General features: G+C 43.4%; 1 protein-coding gene and 1 long non-coding RNA gene across 6 annotated transcripts in view; one reads left to right on the top strand and one right to left on the bottom strand.

Moving 5' to 3' along the window:
- nav1 (neuron navigator 1) overlaps positions 1-2,211 on the bottom strand; it is a 365,889-nt gene extending 363,678 nt beyond the window's left edge. For 2 of the 5 annotated variants that reach the window (XM_062978713.1, XM_062978712.1), the window contains exon 1: positions 1,688-2,211. The gene's annotated coding sequence lies outside the window, so the exon portion shown is untranslated. The remainder of the gene's footprint in view (positions 1-1,687) is intronic. The other 3 variants (XM_062978711.1, XM_062978708.1, XM_062978714.1) reach the window with 2 other exon arrangements.
- Positions 2,212-2,615: 404 nt separating this feature from the next.
- LOC134298440 (uncharacterized) lies at positions 2,616-10,921 on the top strand. Its single transcript, XR_010005536.1, has 2 exons — positions 2,616-2,903; positions 8,305-10,921. It is a non-coding gene; the product is annotated as an uncharacterized LOC134298440 (long non-coding RNA).
- Positions 10,922-24,534: the final 13,613 nt, after the last annotated feature.

A 24,534-nucleotide genomic window follows, 5' to 3' on the forward strand; every position in this document is an offset into this window, starting at 1 on the left:
GGCACACCACGAAGACCACCACCACCACCACCACAACAACCTCCCCTAACTTCCCCCAGTTTGGGAACAATAGTATCTCTGTGTCATTGAAGGCTAGCTTTCATGGTCAGAATCACTAGGTTGCTGTGAGTTTTCCAGGCTGTATGGCCATGTTCCAGAAGGGTTTTCTCCTGACATTTCGCCCACATCTAAGGCAGGCATCCTTAGAGTTTGTGAGGTCTATTGGATAATAGTCAAGTGGGGTTTATGTATCTGTGGAAGGTCCAGGGTAGAGGAAAGAACTCTTGGCTGTGGAGGCAAGTGTGAATGTTGCTAATAATCACCTTGATTAGCATTGAAAAGTGTTGCAGCTTCAAGGCCTCACTGATTCCTGCCTGGGGGAAACCTTTGTTGGGAGATGTTAGCTGGCCCTGATTGTTTCCTGTCTGGATTTCCCCTGTTTTCAGAGTGTTGTTCTTTATCTGCTGTCCTGATTTTAGAGTTTTTTCATATTGGTAGCCAGATTTTATTCATTCTCACGGTTTCCTCCTTTCTGTTGAAATTGTCCAGCATTTCTGTGTTCTCAAATAATATGCTGTGTCCAGGTTGGTTGATCAAGTGCTCTGCTATGGCTGAATCAGCCAGGCCTTGAAGCTGCAAGGCTTTTCAATGCTAATCAAGATAATTAATTGCAACATTCACACTTGACAGACAGACAAGAGTTATTTCTCCCGCCCTGGACCTTCCACAGATATATAAACCTCCCTTGCCTACGTAGTTTCCAACAGACCTCACAACCTATGAGGATGCCCGCCATAGATGTGGGCGAAGCGTCAGGAGAGAATGCTTCTGGAGCAGGGCCATACCGCCCGGAAAACTCACAGCAACCCAAGAGTGCCTCTCCCCGCCGCGCACTGCGTGGGAGATTGAGGGACAGACAGACCCCTGAAGCTGAGTCAGAATGTTTTCCTTTTGCTCAGCCTTCTTCCCTTTTGACCCACTTCCTCTTCTCTGTTGCGGTTCAAACCGAAAGAAAACGGCTGGCTGGAAACGGGGATTTCGATGTTATTTCTTTTCTTTTATTTCTTTTTAAGTCTGGCAACAGAGCTCACAACGTAGACTTGGCAAAAGAAGATCTCTTCCAATCTTTCAGACTTGAAAGTGAGACGGGGCGATGCCCGTGTCGGGAGAAGGGCGGGAGGCTTCGCGGGCGGCGTGGCCGCTTCCAAAGAGGGAGCGGAGCGTGTTCGTTTGGCAGCCGGACTCGGGGAGACGGAGATGTCTATCAGAGGCAGACGCGCGCGTGGAGGGGGCCCTGGGGGGAAATGAAGCCGGGCTTGGGTCGGAGAGAGGCGCGAGGGAGGGCGATCCTCCTCCTCCTCCTTCCCCAACAGCCCAGGGCTGACCTTAGCCTGAGTCACGGTCTGTCCCAAAGCCCAGGCAGACAACCCCCGCCCGGCCCCGCCTGTCTTCCTCCTCCTCTTGGCAGCTGACGGCGGGGCGCCTCATCTGGCCTCTTCCTAGCTGCTTGGCAATAGCCTGTGCCAGATGGCCTCGCCGGCCCCACGCCTCCAGGGAGTCCCCAGGCTGGGTCTTGCCCCTGGGCCCTTCGGCGCGCTTTCCTTCCCTGCGTTGGGCGCTCGGCCTCTGCCCGCCAAGGTCCCCTCTCTCAGCCTCTCTTCCTTCCTCCGGCCAAGCCGGCACTTACCCTGCTGCTAAGCGGCGCTGCTCCTCCTCCTCCGCGCTCCGCTCGCCATCTCGCCCTCCACGTCCCGGGCCTGGACTTCCCCTGAACTTCGCCGCGCCCCACTCACGAGACACATACCCCACGCTCCTGGCCGCCAGCCCACGACGCTCGGGCTCCTTCCTCCTCTTCTCGGCGGGGCTGGCGGCTCCTTTCTCCCTTCACAATGGGAGCCACGGCAGTATCCCGAACAAAGTGCCGATTCCCCGGAGAGAGGGAGGGGAGGGGGGGGGGGCAGAGAGGAGGATGACTGGGAGGGAGGGGCTGTCACGTGGGCCCTCGGCGCCCTCCCCACCCCTCCAGCCCTTTATGCTGCTGCTGAGGGAAAGGAGGGTGACACGCCACGCGCGGGGGCTGCCCAGAGACGCACACCCTCCTTGCACGCTCAGATCGCTCTCTCCTCGCCTGATGCTTTTTCCAGAAAGTGGGAGAGGCAGCAGGCAAAGCGGTTTATTCCCGCCTCAGACTTTCTCACTGGGGAGGGAGGGAGGGAGAAAACAGCTGACAGCTCAATGGCCACAGGCTCTGACTGACTGGGCGTCTCTCTCTCTCTCTCTCTCTCTCTCTCTCTCTCTCTCTCTCTCTCTCTCTCTCTCTCTCTCCCCCCCCCCCCCCGCTTCTGCGCCTCCTTCCTTGGCGAACCAAGCAGGCGACTTCCCTGCCAGCTGTTGGCTTCCTTCAGGGAATGGCAACAATGGCCTTGGGCGGGACGGGCCTGGGGGCGGCGCGGGGGGGAGGGAAAGGGAAGGGAGGCTCCCAGCTCGCCGGCACGCGCCGCACACACGCGCACGCGCGCGCGCGCATCCACGCGGAGGGAGCTTATCCCCCAGCGAAGAGGGAGACCCGCCCCCTCCCATCTCCTCCTCCTCCTCCTCCCACCGCAAAAAAAGGTTCTGGAGAGACCGGGCTCCGACAGAGACGCAGCTTTGTTCCACGGAGGCAGCCCTTTCCGATACATTATATATATAATATACGCCCTTTGACAGCTAAGACTAGCTATGGCGATGATCTACAAGGCTTGAAGGGATACATCTCTGTTGAAGACGAAATGCTTCACAAAACGAGCAGCGTGTTTGCTTGGGATGCCACAATTCCCACACCTGGCAGCCAATGGTCCTTTCGGGTGGAGTTTGTGACTCCACTCCACTGAATTCTATGCCGGGTGTTAAGACCGTTAAAGGTAAGGGTTTCCCCTGACGTTAAGTCCAGTCATGTCTGACTCTGCGGGTTGATGCTCATCTCCATTTCTAAGCCGAAGAGCCGGCGTTGTCCCTAGACATCTCCAAGGTCATGTGGCCGGCATGATTGCATGGAGCGCTGTTAAGACTGCTCGAAGTTTCTCTTGTGATTTCGCCCCGGTTCTCTGCTGTGGGAGTATTTAATCCGGTTAAGGGTGTCTAGACTGGGGGTTGACAAGGTGTTAGGGCTGTGCAGTCGGCTCTCGGAATCCACGGATTCAGTCATCAATGGTTTGAAATTATTCTGCTCTGAAATTCCTAAAAGCACCACGGAATGTCTTCAGCTTTGAGATACCATTTTACTCTGCCATTATATATAATGGGACTGGAACATCCACGGATTTGGATATCCACCAGAGTCCTGGAACCAAATCCCATTCCACTGAATATATTGAGAGAGGGATGTCATTTGTATAGGAGCACTTGATGAACCAACCTGGACAGGGCATATTATTTGAGAGCACAGAAATGCTGGACCACCCTAGCAACCACCATGTCAGACTACACAGAGAAGCCACTGAAATCCACAAGCATGTGGACAATTTCAACAGAAAGGAAGAAACCATGAAAATGAACAAAATCTGGCTACCAATATTTAAAAACTCTACAATCAGGACAGTAAATAAAAAACAACACTCAAAGAGCAGGGGAAATCCAGACAAGAAACAATCAGGGCCAGTTAACACCTCCCTACAAAGGATTCCCCCAGGCAGTAACCAGCCAGGCTTTGAAGCTGCAAGGCCATTATATGCTGACCAATTGCAACATTCACATGTGCCTCAAGCAGACAAGAGTTCTTTCTCCCACCTTGGACCTTCCACAGATATATAAACCTCACTTGCTTAGCTTCCAACAGACCCCTCAACTTCTGAGGATGCCTGCCATAGATGTGGGTAACATGTCAGGAGAGAATGCTTCTGGAAAATGGCCACACGGCCCTGAAAACTCACAGCAACTCACGAAAGCCTTCAACAATGTCACTTATATAATCTGTATACTTCTCCATCAGCCTTCGGAAAGAGAGAGAGTATATTAAAACAAACTCTCTCATTTTCTGCCCATGTTCTGTTTTGTTCCTTCCCTTCTTATCACCATAAGCAGGTAGGCTGTTAGGAATTGTGGGAGTTTAAGGCCAAAACACTTGGAGGGCCAAAGTTTGCCCATGCCTGCCATAAGTTAAATTGAGAAGAGCTCCCCTTGGGCTTCTTTTATGACAAATGGAACTTCCTCAAAAGAAGGCAAGTCCATCTCAAATTCTCAAGGATATTGGATTTCTCTGGAAAGTCTCAGGCTTCACCAGATCAGGTCCTGCAGGTTTCCCCAATGGGCCTTACTGCACAATTGAATGCAACAAAACAACAGTGAAGAGGCAGTTCTGTCCAAGGGAAGGCCAGGAAAGAAGAGACCTATCAGTGAATAGTGGAAAAATCAGGAGATGTCATTTGATCAGTTTATTTATTTTTGCCTTGACCCTGTGTGGAGAAAAGGCTCTAGGATGCATAAAAATAGAAAACACAGAATAGAATAGAATAGAATAGAATAGAATAGAATAGAATAGAATAAAAGAATCTGGCAGCTTATTTGTATCAAGCATTATGACTTATCTCTAACACTGTCAAAGAGGAACCAGTATAGAATATTAGACTGGGATCGGGTGTGGATCTCTGCTCAGTCATGGAAACCCACTGGGTGACCTCAAGCAAGCTACTTCTGAACTAGACAGTAGCAACCCCCTCTCGATAAAGCTTGCTAATAGCACCTTAGAGAGGATTCCCATATGTAAGAGTTAACTTGAAGGCACATAACAACACCACAGTACTGCCTGATAAAACTGTTCCAGAGGAAGGCCACATTTGTTAGCAAGCTAGGAAACCTATGTGTTTTTGAACAACATATGAACCAATAAATGCAATTAAGAAAGGCAAATTTTGACAAAGGTATTGCCCATCCCTATGAGTCACAAAAGGGGAAATAAAAACAGTTTGAAACAGTACAGACAATCGCAGAGGTGGCTAGGCAGTTCTTGGCACAAACAGCAGGAACACAGGGATCACATGCATACTTATCAGGAGTTTTCTTGGCAAAATTTGTTTGGGGGGAGGTTGCCTTTGTCTTCCCCTGAAGCTGAGAGAGTGACTTGCTCAAGGTCACACAGTAGATTTCCATGGCTGATTGGGAGTTCAAACCCTGGTTTTCAGAAGGGTGGCATAATGCTCAAACCATTACATCATGCTGGCTCTCTTCATTGATCCAATAGACTGGTATTGTTCACACTACTGAAGTTTTTAAGTTTTAAAACTGTATAAACCATGGCTCCATCCTAATACATTTTTGTGTATATGAGTGGTTTAAGCAAATACTTTAAAAATCGACAATACAAATAAAATTAACATAAAAGAAGCAATGGTTAAATAACATAAACAATGAAAATGCAATAGTCTAAAACGCTTAGGTACACAAAAATAGTTTCCATCTATTGCTGGAAAAAATACCATCTCTGCATCATGCACATTTCCCACTGGAAAACACTTCAAAGTCAGCTCAGTTCCATGATGGGGAAGACTTTTTCTTATGTATGTAAAATACATTTCTCTGAAAGATGTATCACAGAGGAAGGTCTCTTCTGAAGATTTCAATGTATCTTGGCAAGCTGGTCTGTGAAGAAGCAGAAAATCTGCAGGAAACTAGTTTGTAAATTCTTTGGTGTAGCTGGTAGGGATTGGGAAACTTTCTGTAATTATTTAAAAGATTGTATTTTTCAATACATTCAAATAATTGTTAGGGAATTCTCCCAAAATAGCAGAGCATCCAAAAAATACAAACAGGATGCTTAATTGAGCAGTCAGCTCACAGCAAGCAGAAAGTGAAGTGTTGTGGCTGCAAAATAATTATTGAGCTTATGAGGCAAAGCTGCAGAGTTCAATCTTTAAAGTTTCAAAAAGGTTTAGTTAAATATATGAGAGAATTACATTTCTTGATAGAAAATAATTGGGTCCATGCTTTTCTCTAACTACTTCTAAGGTTCAAAAAACAAGAGGAAAAACCTACAAACATTACATTTCTTCAGAGTAGAGAAAGGTATGCATGGAAAGATGGAAAAAGCAGAAGAACATGAGGTTTCAGTTGGAAAATGGGAGGAGTAAAACAGAGAGAGAACAAATAGATATATTAAAAGACATTCAAGAGTGAGGGGGCAGAGATTCTCTCAGCCTAGCCTAGTAAAGGTAAAGGTTTTCCACTGACATTTAGTCATGTCTGACTCTCCATTTCTAAGCCAAAGAGCTGGTGTTGTCTTGTAGACACCTCCAAGGTCATGTGGCCGCTACCTTCCCACTGGAGCAGTACCTATTGATCTACTCACATTTGCATGTTTTCAAATTGCTAGGTTGTCAGAAGCTGGGGCTAGCAGCAGGAGCTCACCCTGCTCCCCGGATTCGAACCACTGACCCTTCAGTCAGCAAATTCAGCAGCTCAGTTGTTTAACCTGCTGCACCACTGGGTCTCCCAGCCTAGCCTAAAGCTAACTAATTGTTCTTTATTGAGGACTGCAGACTTGGGCAGTGTGAGGTTGACTTCCAACAATAATTGGGTTTGCTGTGTGACTTTATTTAATTTCAGAAATGAAATTTCTGTATGCTCTCTGAGGTGGGTTTTAAACACTTCTTGTTCTGTTCTTGTTTTTGAAGTCAAAGGTGACACCCCCCAATAAAAGATAGTAACTTATAGTTTTCCTAAGGACAAGGACATCAGGCTGGATAATAAGGGTTAAGTCTTGGTCAATTTGCAAATGCACTAACAACAACAACAACAACAACAACAACAACAACAACAACAACAACAACAACAAGGACCCTTCCCATGTTAGATAGTGTGTACATTTAATCAAGGCTTTATGTCCTATATTGCATATATTTATAGCCGAAGGTAACAAATTTATTACTGGAAACCATGTCACAAAAGTTATTTGACTTTTTCCATCTGAGCCACACCTGGGCTAAAGAATTAATAACTCTTCTAATTGTTTCCCAACTCAGTTAATGACTCACAAACAAAAGGGACCCCCTTTTATGCTGAGAAACATTTACATATCTAGGCTAAAGGTTAGCCAAGCAAACATTATGCTTTATAATCTTTCCCTTGCCATTCATTTCCTCCTCCTGCATGAACCCCTTTGTACCCCTTGCGCCATCTCCCAGTTCTAGGGGAACTCCAAAAGCCCCTCGCCTGGGCTGCTGGGGAACTTCTAGGATCCCTTGCTTTGTCCCCCATAGGAAATACAGGGGAGATCGAAGCCCCCTGAAAGCCCCATGGATGAAACTTGTGTTTGTCTCCAAACACAATGGGAATGCTGAATCTCCTTTTCTCCCCCATTGTGAGTCCCACATGTGTCTCTTATCAATTTTATATTTTTATTATTATACTTTATGATATCTTGCCCCCATATAAAATGAAGCACAGTGACCCCGTTGTGAACTTTGGCTGGCATTCCATCCCAACCTGGGTGCCATCAGCCTGCCCCAGGCCCATATCCTGACTCAATGGACTTATGATGATCATCATCTGGAAATAACACAATGGACTTTTTCTTAAACCTTGGAGGGCAAAGCCAGACCACCTAAGAATGGAGCAACCTTTGGACATTCTGATCATTTCACATGAATGGCATATCTCCTCTGTGGAGAGGCAAGGTATGCCACAGCTTTCAAGACAATGCCATTTCCCCTTCCCCGGATTCTGAATCACCTAACCCTATCAAGACTGCCGATGCTGCTGCCTTTTGGAAAATGGAACTGACATCTAGGTGTCAGACCCCTATTCAAGGGACTTGTTATCTCAATCTCCTTATCAATAGAACAGGTCCATCTTGTAGGGCCCAAGGCTCTCTCTGGGCCGTCTGACAATGGGCCCAAGAAGGGCCAGTCATAATCCAGCCATTAGACAAATATTTTCTGTTGGATTTATCTGGGAGTTTTTAGTGTTTTAGACACTGGGCTTCATCAGAGACTGTACAGGCAAAAGGACAATAAGAGTTTCACAGGGTTATTGTCCCCACACAGCAAGATACTTAATCCCATCGACAGCCATCACCTCCTCCATTGTTCAGAGACCTGCCAGCCCCTCTTTCATCATTGGACATTTCATCATTGGACATTGCATCAAAGGCAGGCAGCGCTCTATCATTGGCCGAGGCGTGTCAAGTCCCCACCTCTCCGGGGAGCCTCTGCCAATCACAGCAAGGCTGGGTCCAGCCAGGGGCGGTGGGAATTTTGAACCTGAAAACTGTATAAAGTACATGCTTTGCTATGTTATGTAACTCAGTCTATTTTTGGCAAATTATCGCAGGCTGACATCAATTTCAGCTGAAATTAAATAGAATACCTCAGTGGCTTCTGCTTCGACTTGGTGAGTTATATTCTGGAAATTACTGGCTTCTTTTTCTCACCAGGCTTAACCCACAGCTTGGATCTCACTATCCAATGCTGCTCTAAATTGCTCGTTAACATTTTGAACAAGCAAACATACAGAGAAGTTGGAAAGTGAGCACATGGGGAATGGGGCTTGGCAATGCTGGCAGGAGGCAATGGAGGTCAACAAGTTAGAGGATATGCACTTTAATTTAGTTCAGAAACATTACAGTAAACATGTAGATAAACAGCAGCTCTGTTAACACAATAGAAAGATCTCACTGTATTTTAATCTCCTGGTGTTTCTATAAATAAAGGAATTAATTTTTATAATGTGGCCCCTGTAGGCTGGTTCAACACAGCTTTCTAATGCAGCTTGAACTACATTAAACGGCATTATATGATTCGACAGTGGCCATACAGTGCCAGTCAAACTGCATTATATGGCAGTATAGGACCAGCCTTAGACAAAACTTCCACTTGAACAAAAAAGGTCATGTAAGGCCTCTCATAAAGAGTCTGTCTCTTCTCAGATGACCAGCACATGTCACAAGATGTGCAATTGCTCTTGAAGAAACTCCGCTCTTCACATACCCACATCAGAAATTCAGTATCAGCCTTTCACCCACTACACCAGGATGCACAAAGATTTTATTGTGTCACAGAAATTCAGCCTACAGGCTCCCAAATGACTTAATGACCTGCCAATAATATCTTACCATGTTTACTGGGATGTATGTGCTAAACAGAAACATTGTGACTCCTTCAGCAGCACTATGTGTAACTGGCTGTTAGGGAGCCAATCTTCAGCCCAAAGTAGCAGAGTATCTTGCTAGCTCTAATCAAAGCTTGAGAAAGCTACTTTTGGACTATAACGCACCAGATTCCCACAGATGGCTGGCATATTTTGGGAGTTGTGGTTCAGAAGTGTAACTTTCTCAGGATCATTTAGAACACTATAGTCTTTAGTTTTTTGTTTTTTTAAAAAAAATGTTTTATTAATTTATCAATCCAAATGTACAAGCTCACATTTTCCTCATTCTACAATATCTCAAACACATCACGTTGCATACAATCTGACAGCAAAAAAAAAACAAAACAAAAACAAGAACATCCCCAAGCATATTTCCCATCAGTCTATTAACTTTTCCATTACAACTTCACTATATATCTCTCTACTACACACCCTTCATCTACCTATACATGTTTTATTTTCAATATTATTATTATTAATTTATAATTCAAAATGTATAAGTATACATTCTTTCCTCATTTTACAGTATCCCAGACATATCACATTGTATGCAATCCAACAATAAAGAAAAATCAGAATCAAAACATATTTATGCATATTTCTTATTAGTTTTAGACTTTTCCATTACAACTTTACTACATATCTCTCAACTACACCCTTTTATTTACTTATACATGTTTTATTTATTATTATTATTATCGTTATTATTGTTATACCTTTTCCCCCTCTTCCCTTCCGCTTATTTTGTGCCACCTTCACCAGGACCAACCAACTCATACTGTTTCACAAGTCCAAAATTTCATTGTCTCTGTTGCTGGCTTATACCCCTTTCCCTCATTAAAAATATACTCAATAAATTTTCTCCATATTTTCCAAAAATCTGTTTGTTTCGATATTCCCTTTTTAATTTTAATATTGCAAGTCAGCTTATCGTTGATTGCTATGTTCCAAATTTCCCTGTACCATTCTTCTAATTGGATTTCCTTTTTTCTTTCCAGTTTTTTGCTATTAGCAATTTTGCTGCAGTTATCAAATTAGAAACCAATTCTTTCTCCTCTTGTGAGAGGATATTATCATGCATAAGTAATAATGCTGATTTAGGTGTATTCATTATCTCTATTTTTATTATAGAACCATATAGTCTTTAGGAGGACTGGCTGGGACAGACGACTGCAAAAGTTTTAATTTTGGATTAATATTTTTGGAGTGTGAGACATCATAACTACCAGATTCACCTGGCAGCTGGCCATAACCATGGGCAGGATTGGGTACATTCATTTAAAAAAGAGTTGACTTTCAGATCTCACACTTCCTTGACAATCCTGGTTACACCATTAAGAAGAGTGAAGCAAACTACCTTAAAATCTGATATCAAGAGGAAGGAAACAGTGGTGGTAACCTCCTAGCTTTTCCTTGTGCAGCTGGTTAAGTAGCCAGCTGCAATAAATGACTATGACCAAGAGGTCATGAGTTCGAGGCTGGCCCATGTCGGAGTGAGCACCCGACCAACACCATAAAAATTGTCCAGCAGCCATTTGGAATGAGGAAGTATACATCAAGATGTCACAGTGGATGATGAAGCACCTGTTCCCCCTGTGGCCAGAATTGAGCATCCCTCCCAGGAAGCTGGAAGCTGGAGAATGTTAAATTGCCTCTGTGTCTCTGTCTTTGTCTATGTCTCTATGTTCATATGGCATTGAATGTTTGCCATGTATGTGTACATTGTGATCCGCCCTGAGTCCCCTCCGGGGTGAGAAGGGCGGAATATAAATACTGTAAATGAATAAATAAATAAATCATCCATCTTTCCCAATTTTTTAGACTTCAGAACTGTGTATGCCACAGTATTCCTGCAACTCCTGTGGTGGAGAACATTATAACATTTATCACTGTTGAAGTGAGATTCAATTGCTAATTAAGTTGAGTCCATTTCTGTTATGTGAACAGGGAAAATGTGGCATCTTATGCTTTGCATTAGGCAGTCAAAATGTGTTGCTCTGGCCCCGATTATGGAATGGCCTGTGCTTTGACACTGAAATCCTTCTCAAGCTAGGTTTTACAACATAAGGTGAGTTTTGTTTGCTCAGATAGGAGATACATTCTGCACACACTCAGGTCCCATTTACACTGACCATTTAATGCAGTTCGAAACTAGCTCCAAACTGTGGTGGCTAGACAATGACTTCTCTAAAAAGCACACAAATGAAAGCCCTTAATGTGCATCAGTGCTTTGTGGTTTATGTAATCATTATTTGGGCTTCAAACAGGTGCCAGGAAGCAAGTGAAGCAAACAATTTGCTTTAATACCAGTTTGAAACTGAACTGAGTGGTCAGTGTAGATGTGCCCTCAGAGGTACAACTTCACATCTAGAGCTGGTTTATAAATAGGCCCAAGCTCTAGTAAAGTGTTGACTGTGAAAAACCATCAGGATGGGCTCGATTCAGTCTACAAGTATTTTCTGTTCCACTTGACTAGTGTCTGGATTTTAGTTGCTATTACTGTTATTAGTTTCCTATTTTCTAGCTCCTAAGGCCTGGTTCTTCTTTCCTCTAGCTCTTTAAAACTTATTTTATGATCCCAGTCCTGACTCATGCCTGCCTAAAACAGGACAGGATGTTTCCCCATCAATTTCCTAAGAGTTTGCAGCACTGCATGTTAAATCACATATACACAATGGACCGAGAGAGAAAGTCCAAATATTGTTTCCATTCCTGGTTGCAGGAAAAATTGGCAAAATCAGGGGTAGGAAACCTTTGTTCATTCAGATATATACAGTTTCAATCCCTTTGCCATCATCTCAGTATTTATTATGCTGAGTGGGTATTATGCATACCAGATTCCAAAAGCATTTGTAGTTACTTATGTTTCCCTGCCAGTAATCAAATACTTCATTATTTCTTGAGATCCAAGTTGTATTTGCAAGCTCTACTGTTTGAACTAGGTTGCATCTCCCAATCTAATGGCAAAACCAGACCTGAAAACTATGCGTCTGTCCTGTCACTACCTCCACAAACTGCATTCTGGTTTAAATTGTGGAAAGATTTCTTGCCTCACAGAATCTGTGAGAATCTTCACATTTTATAGTTTCCCGACAAAGAGATCATATTGATTTATATTTAAAAAAATGAAATCCCAAGTACAGGTTAGATGATGAGGAAAAAGGAACTATTATAAATCTATTGCATTTGGCACTGGACACAGAGTAGGTAATATTTCTCATAGCTCAGAGGACCCAATTTCCAGTTTCTCTGCAGCTCTGCATAGTAATGCTGCACCAATAGAGCTGACATTATGAACAACAGGAAATGATCTGGCAGCATTCTCAGGTGCTTTTCAGAAACGAAGGACTGCATGGTTTACATCTTTGGTGTACATAAAACCAAATCATGTGGCTATCACAGCTTCTCACATTGCTCATTTTGTCTTCATACATTTTAATCTCTGTGCCAAATGTTTTTCATACAGAAAACATGTAATGTTTGAAACAGCCCACCAAAATGGTCATGGGCCTTGTTCAGCAAAGAACCCATTTTTGCAATTTTCATATTAATCAGGACCCTGCTATAAATATAAAATCATTGCCAGGGGCACACTCTAGTTCAAATGAGCAACAGGATTTTGTCTGCAGACTACACAAATACATAAATAATACAAATAATCTTGATCAATCTCGGGCTAAGAGAACCTCATATGCTTTCAAGATTTGAGACTTCTGTTGGCTGTCAGTCCAACTCCCTAGCATGGTATTTCTGGATTAAAAGCCAGAATGTAGTCATTTTAAATAAATACAACCCTGCTAGAACAGCTCTTGAGTGGAATTCTAGCATATGTTTTCCTGACTGCAACCTTCCTCTCAAAGGGATCCTGATCCTCAACAAAGGGAAATGATTCTGATTTTAAAGAGTAAACAGAACAATTAGAAGAGGAAACATGCCTCCTTCTTTTCCTACCTTTGGTACAAAAGACTGAAGTCAAGAGTTTTTAATAGAAGAGAGAGTGCAACAAAGTCCGTAAGTGAGATAGCACTGTGTGAAAAGTCCTGATCTCTAAACCAGATGCACCTCATTCTTTAAGATAGTTTTGTCCTGCCAAAGAAATATCACAAATTCAGGTTTCTCTTCTGAACTGGCATTAGTAAAATATGTGGTTTCACTGACATCTGCTGGCAGATTGTGTTCTTTGCAATAGAGAAGAAAGAGAAGACAAGAGGAATAGCAGCAACCTATTAGAACAGGGATGTGGTAACTCTGGCTTTCCAGATGTTGTGAGCTAATCAACACCAGGCTGCTTGATCTATGGACAGAGATGATGAGAGTAAAAGCCCAACATGTGATGCACTCAAAGTTTTCTGCACCTGCTTTGATAAGCTTGAAAGAAATCCTGGGTTGTAAATAGACATTGATCTGGTTTTATTCAGATGATTAACAATTATAACTTAAAGGATGTACTGAGAATAACAGAAGGCAATGTAAAACGATATACATATTATTCTGCAGTGTACCAGGTATTCACTAGAATTGATTACAACCCTGTTGGTCAGGAATTTTGGATACAACATTTGTTTATTGGTTGACTCATAAATTTATGGCAGAGGAAACAATACTTGTTCAGACTTAGGTGGTGGGGTTAAGTGTTTGTAAAATGTTCATTATTTTGTATTCTGTTTACATTGTATGTTGTTAATGTATGTAAATAAAAATATAAAAAAGAAAACAATGGGATTTCTATTTTGACATTAAAAAAAAGTAAATAGACACTGACATATTTCAAGGAGACCCATTAAAATCAACAACCAAAGTTCCACTTATTTCAATAGATCTGTTCTAAGCATGATAAAATCCATATTCCAATCCCTATTCTGTGTGTAAATAATATAGAGTTTCTTGGATAAAGCACCACATCAGCACTATATAAATATATATTAAAACAACTATTATATCAATACTTCTCAAAGAAGTGATCCATGGATTGTAGCATGCCCATAAGCTATTAGGTGTAGTGCATGGCAAGTTTCAAGTGAAAATATGGGATCAGTTTGTGACATTTTGTATGGAAAACCTACAGGTTCTCCACATCAAGTAGCTTAAGAAGCACAGTGCAACATAAGTCTATCTTTCCATTGGCATATCTTGCATGTTGACATTGTAATGGCACATAGGTTTTCTTGCAATTACAAAACGCAGTTATCTTAATCTTGAACTAATAAGTGTCCACTAATGGAATAATAACAATGTATTAAATATTATTAAACATTGTATTATGTACAATAAATGAATATAAATTTCAGATAAATTGTTACAAATGACAATCAAATTGTTGGATTGACAGTATGATGAATGGTAGTTACATTCACAATGGAGTAAACCTTCTTGTTTATTTTCTTGTTTCTTCATAAAAGATGAGTAGACCCCTGATCCACAATGGGTTTCGACTACCTACATTCTATTTTTCTTATAGTAATTATCTTAATCTTACCATTAACAAAGTATCATCACAATTATGAGAGTCCCAAGGGATGCTCTAAAATTGGAGTGGGGAAATTTGGTCCTTCAGATGCTTTGGACTTACACTGTCATCAGCCCCAGACAATATGGCTAGTAATAAAGGATTATTAGAGTTATAGTTCAAAATCTATAGAAGGCAAAAGGTTCTTTCCATGTGCTCTAAAGAAATATGTGTTGGAATAAATCTGCTGCCAATAGAAAGAAATGCAGATGGAACCTCCCTTCCCAGTGTGTCTGCCTCTGACATCTTGTTTGCCACCATGGACTCTGGGAATGGGATAGATAGCAGCACAGAAATGTTATGTGACTTCACCCCCAGAACAGGGGTTCGGGTCCTAGCATATCTCACTCCAAAGATCAAATAAGACATGGACAGGTTGAAGGCAAATGAACAGAGGCTTTATTCACTTCAGCCAAAGTGGATGCTATCAGAGTCTGTGCTCCCAAAACCGACATGCCACAATGAAAACATAAAGAAGCATTTATAGGAGTTTGACATTCGTTCAAAACAAAGGGCTTCAAGTGTTGATTGGCTGAGGCTGGGGACAGCTAGGATTCTCATGCTGGCTGGCAAGGTATCATTGCTCAATTTGAAGTTTTGTGGCTGTTTCTTGGTCCACCTCTGGTGTGTGAATAGTGAAAATGAATATGTGTAGGGTTCAAGTTAATGGGTGCCAAATGGCTTCATTCCTATTGTCTGGGGTAGGGCAATGGATCTTGACCAACTGAACAATGAGTGGCAAAGCATGTTGGCACACTTGGAATGGGTTCCCAGAGAAAAGGTCTGGCAGAGTGTTGGGTAACTTCCATGACCTTTTGATCTGAATCCATTATTAGGTGCATGAAGTTATTGTGAGGGGATTAAGCCTACAGCCTGGAGGGATGATGGGATTTGCTCTGATATGTGTTTACATTTTTGTGCAACTTGGTAGATTTGGGCTGAAAGTCACCAGCAGAGGTTAGCTGAACGGGGTTTCTGGGGGAAAGGTCGCCCATGGGCTTCATGTTTTAACACTCTTGGGGTCATGGGTGTTGGGGTCCATTTTGGGATCCCAGGGTTTCAATAACTTATTTATCTTTCCCAAGATGAATGTGTTGTGGTGGTTTGAGCATTGAACTAGACTATGATCAGGGTTCAGTTCTCTGCTTGGCCATGAAAAAAACCATGTGACCATGGGAGAGTCTTGTAGCCCCAGAAAACCCCATGATAGCATCACATTAGGGTCACAATGTGTCAGAAACTATTTGAAGGCACACAACAACAATATATTCCTCCTTGTCCAATGGTATGTTCCTACCTGATGCAACTAAGCCATGGGTGTAACACCTGTGATCATTGGTGTCCAGAAATCCTGGTCACTGGTCAAGGATAATGGGCCTTATAATCCAACAAAATCTTCAAGGTCACAACTTCACCACTCTACCCTAAATTCTAATACTGCAATTGCTTAACTGGAAGGGAACTAAATTCTGAGCTAACAGGTAGCGGATTGTTGTCATTGTGTGCCTTCCATATGCTTTTGTCTTACAGCAAGCTATAAAGGAGCTTTCTTTGCAAGATTTGTCCAGAGGAGACCCACTATTTCCTTTAGAGGCCATGAGAGTGTGACTTGCCAGTGGGATTTTATACCTGAGCAGGAATTCAAATCTTGGTGCCTCAGGCTCCACTTCATTACACTGAATCTTCTAGGATTGTACTCCTACTCAAGTATTCAGATATATTCTATTGAAGATTATGTTGTAGTAGAGCCTGTGAGTAATGTTACAAACAATAGTATGGGTGCCAGAAGGGGGAAAAGGGTTACTCGGGAGCAGGAATCTGATGATGAGCAGCAGAGAAAGAAGATCCGGGACATACTTACAGCATCTACAGATGAGGAGTCGTTTGAGGGATTCTCTGGGGATGATAATGTTGCAGACAGTAGTATGGGTGTCAGAAGGGGGGAAAGGGTTACTCGGGAGCAGGAATCTGATGATGAGCAGCAGAGAAAGAGAATTCGGGACATACTTACAGCACCTACAGATGAAGAGTCATTTGAGGGATTCTCTGGGGATGATGGGTCAATAAGTGAAGGAGAAGAAGGAGACACCATGGATTGGACTAAGATAAAAGAAGTGCAAGCTATTTGTGAGGCACCAACAACTAGTGACACCTTTATGGGGTTCTCTGGGAGTGAAGACTGGCAATCAGGGGATCCAACTGATTCTTGGGGGGATCTAAGTCTTGACAGGAGATGGAGAAATTGGAGGGAGAGTCGAAGGAATTCACGTGAAGAGCTGGGAGCAGCTGTGGGGGATGGTGATGGGGCAGTGGTCAGTTCATCCTCTGATGATGGTTTGTAGATAAAAGTGGGTTCATGGGTGAGGGGTCTTTGCAGAAGGCAAGGTGTTGATGTGCGTTTGTGTGCTGGGTATTGGGAAAGTTTCTTGTAGTCTTGCTGCTGCCTGTTTGATGTTCGGTGTTGGGCTCAGATCTGCAGTTTGGACCTGAACTGGTTTGGTTGGAGATGCTGCTTCTGGAGCAACGCTGCTTTGGATTCCTCCTGCTTCGACCTTGGACTTCGGCTGATGACGCTTCTCTTCTTGCAACTCCCTCTGTTAACCATTTGTGTACTGTGCCTTTTTGTTTTGCCTTAGAGCACTCTGTTTGACTTGTTGCTTTTTGCATCCAGTTGATATGGATTACATTTCTGTTTACCCTTTTGAACCAGGTCTGGTTTGGGTTTTTGAGTTTTTGACCAGTGGAACTGCATTTAAGTATCCCTGCATCCTTTTCCTTTTGTTTCAATAAACTCTGTTTTGAAGAAACTTTTAAGTCTCGCTCTTTAAGGCGTCTGTGATTCCAACAGATTAGAATTTATTTTCTCAGGTGCTGTCTGAGTCCATGATACTAGAAAAGCATCAGAACTGGATATAAAAAAATAATTCTGCAACAAAAATAGCCATCCAATTGTTTTACAAGGACAATTAGTAAATATAACTAAGTTAGTAAATATTTATCAGATGCTATCAGAAACCATGTTATTGGAAGATCATCAGAATTGGATATAAAGACAAAATCTCTGCAACAAAAGTAGCCGACCAATTGTTTCACATAGAAAGAATAATTAAGTATGTATTATGAATTCTCTGATTGAGAGAAGTTTGGGCTAAAAATCTTTCAGGTCATCAGAATGTTAGTTTAGAAACTAATCTGTAGTACTTTTTCTGAGAGAGCCAGGGATATTGTAGATCCCCAACAGCCATATTCTTAGTTAGCTGAGTGGCTAGTGGTCACTTCCATGCATGCACACATACTCTGTTGTACATACACAAATTTCAACACATGCACAGACTTCTCTACACATACACAGATACCTCTTAGCATATTTCATAGCAAGCAGACTTCAATGAGATAACAGTCTAACAACTACAGCTTCAAATGAATGAACAGCAATCTCAGAATCTGGGTAACAGCATGATGTTTTCTGCAGTCAGCAAATCCACTGGTTTATTAGAAAAAGCTAGTTGGATCCATCCAGTATTGGGCATAACACAAAGAAACCCAAATCCATATGCAGCCCTATGGCTCCAGGCTATGCACCACTGTGCCTAGAGTATCAAAGTATTTTCATGTCCTCTCACATTTCACAGATGGAAACTGGGACATGTGTGACCAAGTAACACCAGAGCATGGTCAGGATGGCAAAAGTTATTAATGAAAAGGAACACAGAATCTAGGAGAGGTTGGAGCAGGTTGTATTTGCCTGAGCTTACTGGTAACAGCATAAGTCTGCCCTTTCCTGTTCTCTCTTTCCTGATTGAATTGAATGCAAACTACTTTTACATTTTGAACTCAGTTTGCAGAACCAAAGTAAGCTGAGGATAAGGAAGGAAATGGAAGGAGGAAAAAGAAATTGGGATATTTCCAACACAGTCAAAAAAGCAGGAAAGCAAAGGATTAATTAGGACTGTGCTTGCCAAATTGGGATCGTTAGAGTGTATATAATAAGAGGTATTGAAAGCCTAGTTCGAGAGGAGGCCTAAGGTGTTCAAGTAATTTGCAGGTCCTGGAATGTCTTTGAGTTATGCCTCAGCTTATAGGAAATCTGACACTAAGTTTCAGTGACAAGAAACAGTGGCAAAAGGGCATTTGTCACTTGCAGTCGAGATACACATAACCATGCTCACATATGCCATACTGACATGTCTGCCATTAGCTGTAAAATCAAGTAGCTAGAAAAAATAGACTATAGAAAGGGACCTAAAGAAAGCAATGCATTTGATTGCTTTATCGTGTTTTTGTAACTTAAAAGTGTAGTTTTAATAGAAAGATGTGTTATTATTTTTGTAAATCACCTTAGGAATCATACTATAGTGTATTATAATAATAATTAAAATGACTGGTTGCTTGAATGAATAGGACACCTATGAACTTTCCAGTTTTTTGTAGGTCCAGAAAAAAATATTTATTTATTTATTTATTTATTTACAGTATTTATATTCCGCCCTTCTCACCCCGAAGGGGACTCAGGGCGGATCACATTATAACACACATAGGGCAAACATTCAATGCCCATAAACACATCAAACAGAGACTGAGAGACACACGCAGAGGCAAGTTAACCTTCTTCTGAGGGGATGTTCGATTCTGGCCACAGGGGGGAGCAGCTGCTTCATCATCCACACTGACGGCACTTCCTCATTCCAGGTCGTAAATTAGTTAATCTTGCCTCCCCACTTTATAAGTGGTACCTTATCTCCTACTTGATAGATGCAACTATCTTTCGGGTTGCTAGGTCAGCAACGAGCAGGGGTTATTTTTTATTTTTAATTGACGGGTGCTCACCCCGCCACGGGCTGGCCTCGAACTCATGACCTCATGGTCAGAGTGATTTAAGGCAGCTGCTCAACAGCTGCGCCACAGCCCGGCATGTTTGGGCATTGTTGTGTTGCTGACATTATCCATGAAGAAATGAAGTCCAAGACAGAATATATTTCAGTTGTTTCTCATTTGCAAAATCATAAATATTTCTCCTAGGCAAACACTGTGAAAACTTGTGAATGGAAAGCAATAAAATCCATATTACCCAGTTGTTTTTAGGGGGAGAAATTATGCTGCCTGGAAGTGTCTCCTTCTCTGTAGGTTTTTAAACAGAGACTGGATTGCCACTTAAAGATGTTCAATATAGTTGCCACTAGTCATACAACACATATCTAAATGGATTCCAGCTCCTGCCACACATGTTGCAACATGTTGTGGTCAATGCCACCGATTACCTTACCACTAAGGCAGGGCCGGCCCCACTATTGAGGCCCCTGACGCCGCCGCCTCGGGCGCAGGCCCGGGGGGGCGCCGTCAGGCTGGGCGGGAGGCGGGGCACCGCCCTGACGGTGCCCCGCCTCCCGCCCAGTGCGCCCTGGCCCGTCTGGCCTTTCCTAGCTGGCCAGACTGCAGCGGAGGTCCCTGCAGGCCGCAATCGCGGCCTGCAGGGACCTCCGCTGCAGTCTGGCCTGCTACAAAAGGCCAGACGGGCGAGCGGGAGTAGCGTGGGAGGCGGGGCCAGCTCTGACGCCGCTCCCCCCCCCCCCCGCCCAGCGTGCCTTGGCCCTGCCTCCCACGCAGCGTGGGAGGCGGGGCCAAGGCATGCTGGGCGGGGGGGGAGCGGCCTCAGAGCTGGCCCCGCCTCCCACGCTACCCCCGCTCACCCGTCTGGCCTTTTGTAGCAGGCCAGACTGCAGCGGAGGTTTCTCCAGGCCGCGATTGCGGCCTGGAGGAACCTCCGCTGAAGTCTGGCCTGCTACAAAAGGCCAGACGGGCGAGCGGGGGTAGCGTGGGAGGCGGGGCCAACTCTGGCCCCGCCCCCCCGCCCAGCGTGCCCTGGCCCCGCCTCCCACGCTGCGTGGGAGGCGGGGCCAGGGCACGCTGGGCGGGGGCGGGGCCAACTCTGGCCCCGCCCCCCTCCCTATTCGCCCTGGCCCCGCCTCCCACGCAGCGTGGGAGGCGGGGCCAGGGCACGCTGGGCGGGGCCATGTCGCCGGTGGCGGGGGCGCTTTTCAGCACCCCCGCTTCCCATCAAAAAATATCTCCGGCCGGCCCTGCACTAAGGTGAAACCTAGACTTGTCGCTAAAGATGGGTGTTGCAGCAAAGTCACCATCATCATCTTCCATCTTCCATCTTCCACTGCATGGCAGTGAAGAAGTTGCATCACACAATTGTGTGTGAGAGCTTGCACCAACTGCAGGTGATATGGTTGCATGCAGAGGCACTTCCTCGGCACCTTCCACACCGTTGGTTGCGGTATCTCCATCTCCTGGCTAGCTCTGTTTGTGGTGGCCCCTTGTGCAATTACCCCATCCAGGTGGCATGTATAAGGTGGAAAAAAACTTAAAGACGTCTCCTTCACATTCATGTAGGTTTCATACATGTGCGTTCACTAATTTACCATGATTTTTTAAAAACTGTAATAACCTTGTATATATATTCTTCCACCTAAGATGGAAGTTTGAAAGAGTATTGCTTTTTAAATAATATATAGTGTTCCCTCACTTATTGCGGGGGCTATGTTCCAGGACCATCCGCAATAAGTGAAAATCTGCGAAGTAGGGACACTATATTTATTTTAATATTTATACATTATTTTAGTAGTTATACACTATTTTAACTCTTTATCAATCAATCCTTCTCCTCCTGTTGCCGCTTGGGCTCCTTTTCTCTCCCTTCGACTTCTCCTTCTTCCCTTCCTTAGGCTGTAAATTGTAATTTTTTATTATTTATAATATTCTTTTAAAGTTTATTGAAAAACCGTGAAACAATGAATCCATGAAAAGTGAACCGTGAAGTAGTGAGGGAACACTGTAATCACATTTACAGCCTATTGTTCCTTCAAGGCGGCATTTGTGATTTTCCTTCCTTTTATACTCACAACAACCCTTGAGACTGACTCAAGGAATGAAAGGCCCAAGAAGGCATGATCAGCACTGCAGCTGAATGGTGAAGTGAACCCATTTCCCAGTCCTAGTTTTGTACTCTAACCAGTATAAAGTTGTTGTTTTATGTTTTGTTTGCTTTTTGGAAGAAAGGATGTTCTGCTAACAAATCACAGGCCAACAAAGGGTGCTATCAGTATCAGGCAATCCTGAAAGTGTAGATTTAGCTATCCCCCCAAATAAATTTTTTGTCTCCTCTCCCATTTAATTTTCCCTCAGTCCCCAAATTTCTAACATTGCAGTCTTGTTAAGTTTCAGCTAGGCAATTGGAAATACAGTTTAGGCATCCAAAGAAAAGGAGCAAAGTTACCAATGGCAAACAAATACATTAAGTGTGAGTTTTAGGTGTGACAATCTTCAACATCTAAATCTTTGCAATGCTAGAAATCTGGGCACCAAAGGAACATTTCACTGGGATGTGACAGAATTCTTATTTCGCAGTGCTCTCACCCCACCACCCGTAAGCATACTCCCTGGTGGGTCCTTCAATAAGAATGAAACAACTGCCTCAGAAAGATTTTGAGTAGCATAAAAGGACACGACATTGTTACTGTGCTTTTAAACTACATTGGTTTTCACAGAACAGCTACAGTATAATAGAGCCAGGGCTTCCAGGCTTGAAGCCTTGCGGCATTTTGATTAGCATAAACTCTGCCACCGGCAAACCCCTTGGATTTTGCATTTCCCATAGCATCTGGAAGGGAAATGGGTTTACCCAGAAACAATACAGTTATGGGCTGTTCCTGTAGTAATCCCATCTACTGATATTTATTATGGTGGCCTAAACCTCTTTCACACTAATCAAATATAGTATTTTTGATACCATTTAAACTACATTATTGCTGTGATTTATACTTTAATGAGATGTATAAAATTCTCTACTAGAGCTCAAGTTCCTCTTTTGTTAACAGCCAGCAAGTAGGTTCATTTTATGCCAACTCTATTAATGAATTTGATAGCTCCATGTCCTGCAAACTCTTATTTCTTTGTTTGAGTCTACCCACTTGTTTTTGTATGGCTTTCTACTGTATTAAACATTGTAGTTTATTCTAAGGAGACATGAGATGCCCAAAGTACAATAGTCTCAGTTTGGTCCTTTTCTCACAAAGCTTCAAGTTTTAGCTTTTAAGTGATATCAAGATGTCATGACTGTTCAATGAGAAAGAAACCTTCTTCTCGAAACCACTCTCATTTGTATGAGAGAGGCCTCAAGATGGGAAATGAAACAGGAAGGATGACAACTTGAGAGTAGATGGTGAAAAACATGCGACACGACATGATATAGAGGGCACTTTTGCTCCTATAAGGTGGCAATGCATTCAGCGAAAGAAGCTTTTTTCTCTGAACTCATTGTGTGTGCCAATTCACGGTAAGCTGAACTGTTCACAATAGTGAGAGGCTTAACTCAGGTGCCCTCTCCTCTGAACCCATTGCTAGAACCTTCAGTAGCTCACTGTGATGCCTTTAATAACCATTTGGCAGATAAACTCCCTTGCATAAGAGCTGAATTGGATGCTGTCATTGGAGCAGAAGTCAACAACAAAGTGTTCAGCAACTCTGTGAGTGGGATTACACTGGATTAGTTTCAGTTAGTAAGTACAGTTGATGTGGACAAGCTGCTGGGGCAAATAGGGAGGACAATTTGCTTTCTGATATCTGTCCCTCTTTGCTGGTTGTTCAGAAATAAGATACAGTTATGTAGTGGTTAGATAAGAGGACCTGTGCTTGGTGAACATATGCTAGACCTAAAGGGCCAGGACAGAAAAGCAACTCACCAGGTTGAAGACAAGTCACAGCGGTTTAATACAATTCAGCCAAAAGGGATGGAAATATAAGCAAGATCCTTCAAAAGATACATGCATAACCATACAGAGAAATACAACCCATCTTATACAGTTCTGACAGCTATTCAGACTTCCCGCTCCCTTTCCTGACTGGTTGAAAAAAGGGCAGGCTAGGATCCGTGCTGGGATTGGCTGGGAGAGAGAACGGCAGCCAGAGTTTGTTCAGAGTGAAGAACCAATCAGCTGCAGAGACAGCCCCCCCCCCCCCCCAAGGAGGGCACAATCCAGGGAAAGCAAATGATAAATATATGTTGATTAGCTTTTGATTAACTCAAATGTCCAGTTCCATGCCAAACAAAGATAAAGATCTTAGGAAACAAAGGTGCAAGACTCAAGGGACAAAAGTTCTGATCTTGGGTAATCAAGGGCTTGGTTGTCAATAAAATAGTTAATGGGTTGCTGTGAGTTTTCTGGGCTGTATGGCCATGTTCCAGAAACAATCTCTTCTGTTTCCTGCCTGTGAGAATCCTTTGTTGGGAGGTGTTAGCTAGCCCTGATGGTTTCTTGTCTGGAATTCCCCTGTATTCTGACTGTTGTTCTTTATTTACTGTTCTGATTTTAGTTTTTTAAATATTTTTGTTCATTTTCATGGTTTCCTCCTTTCTGCTGAAACTGTCCCAATGCTTTTGGATTTCAGTGGCTTCTCTGTGTAGTCTGACATGGTGGTTGTTAGTGTGTGATGTCTCATGGGCCTTGTAGTCCCGTTCCTAGTACTATTGTGGCTGACGAAGAGGAAAACATGGGTTTTCCACCGGTTCAGTCAGAATCGGAGCCCCTGCACCTGGAGGATGTTTGCCCTCAAGAAGTCAGCCAAACAAGCCTTGGGCAGAATTCTCCCCCGTTTTCCCGGAGAGACAATTATAATAGAGATAGAGGAGCGAGGGAGGCTAATCGCCGGTCTCTCAGAATCGCTGCCAGACAATTAGCTGATTAAGTCTGCTTCCCTTGGGAAATTCTAAGGAGTCATGCATCTGGACGCAGTTTGGGTTTCACTTCTTGTTCTCCAGGGAAAGTGTTCTTTGGCGGGAAAACAAGATCCTATATAGGGGTTTTGCCGCAAGGGGAACCTTGCGGAGTCAATTCGTCAGTTTGAGG

The sequence above is a fragment of the Anolis carolinensis genome, chromosome 4, assembly GCF_035594765.1.
Source record: "Anolis carolinensis isolate JA03-04 chromosome 4, rAnoCar3.1.pri, whole genome shotgun sequence".
NCBI classification, from domain to species: domain Eukaryota; kingdom Metazoa; phylum Chordata; class Lepidosauria; order Squamata; family Dactyloidae; genus Anolis; species Anolis carolinensis.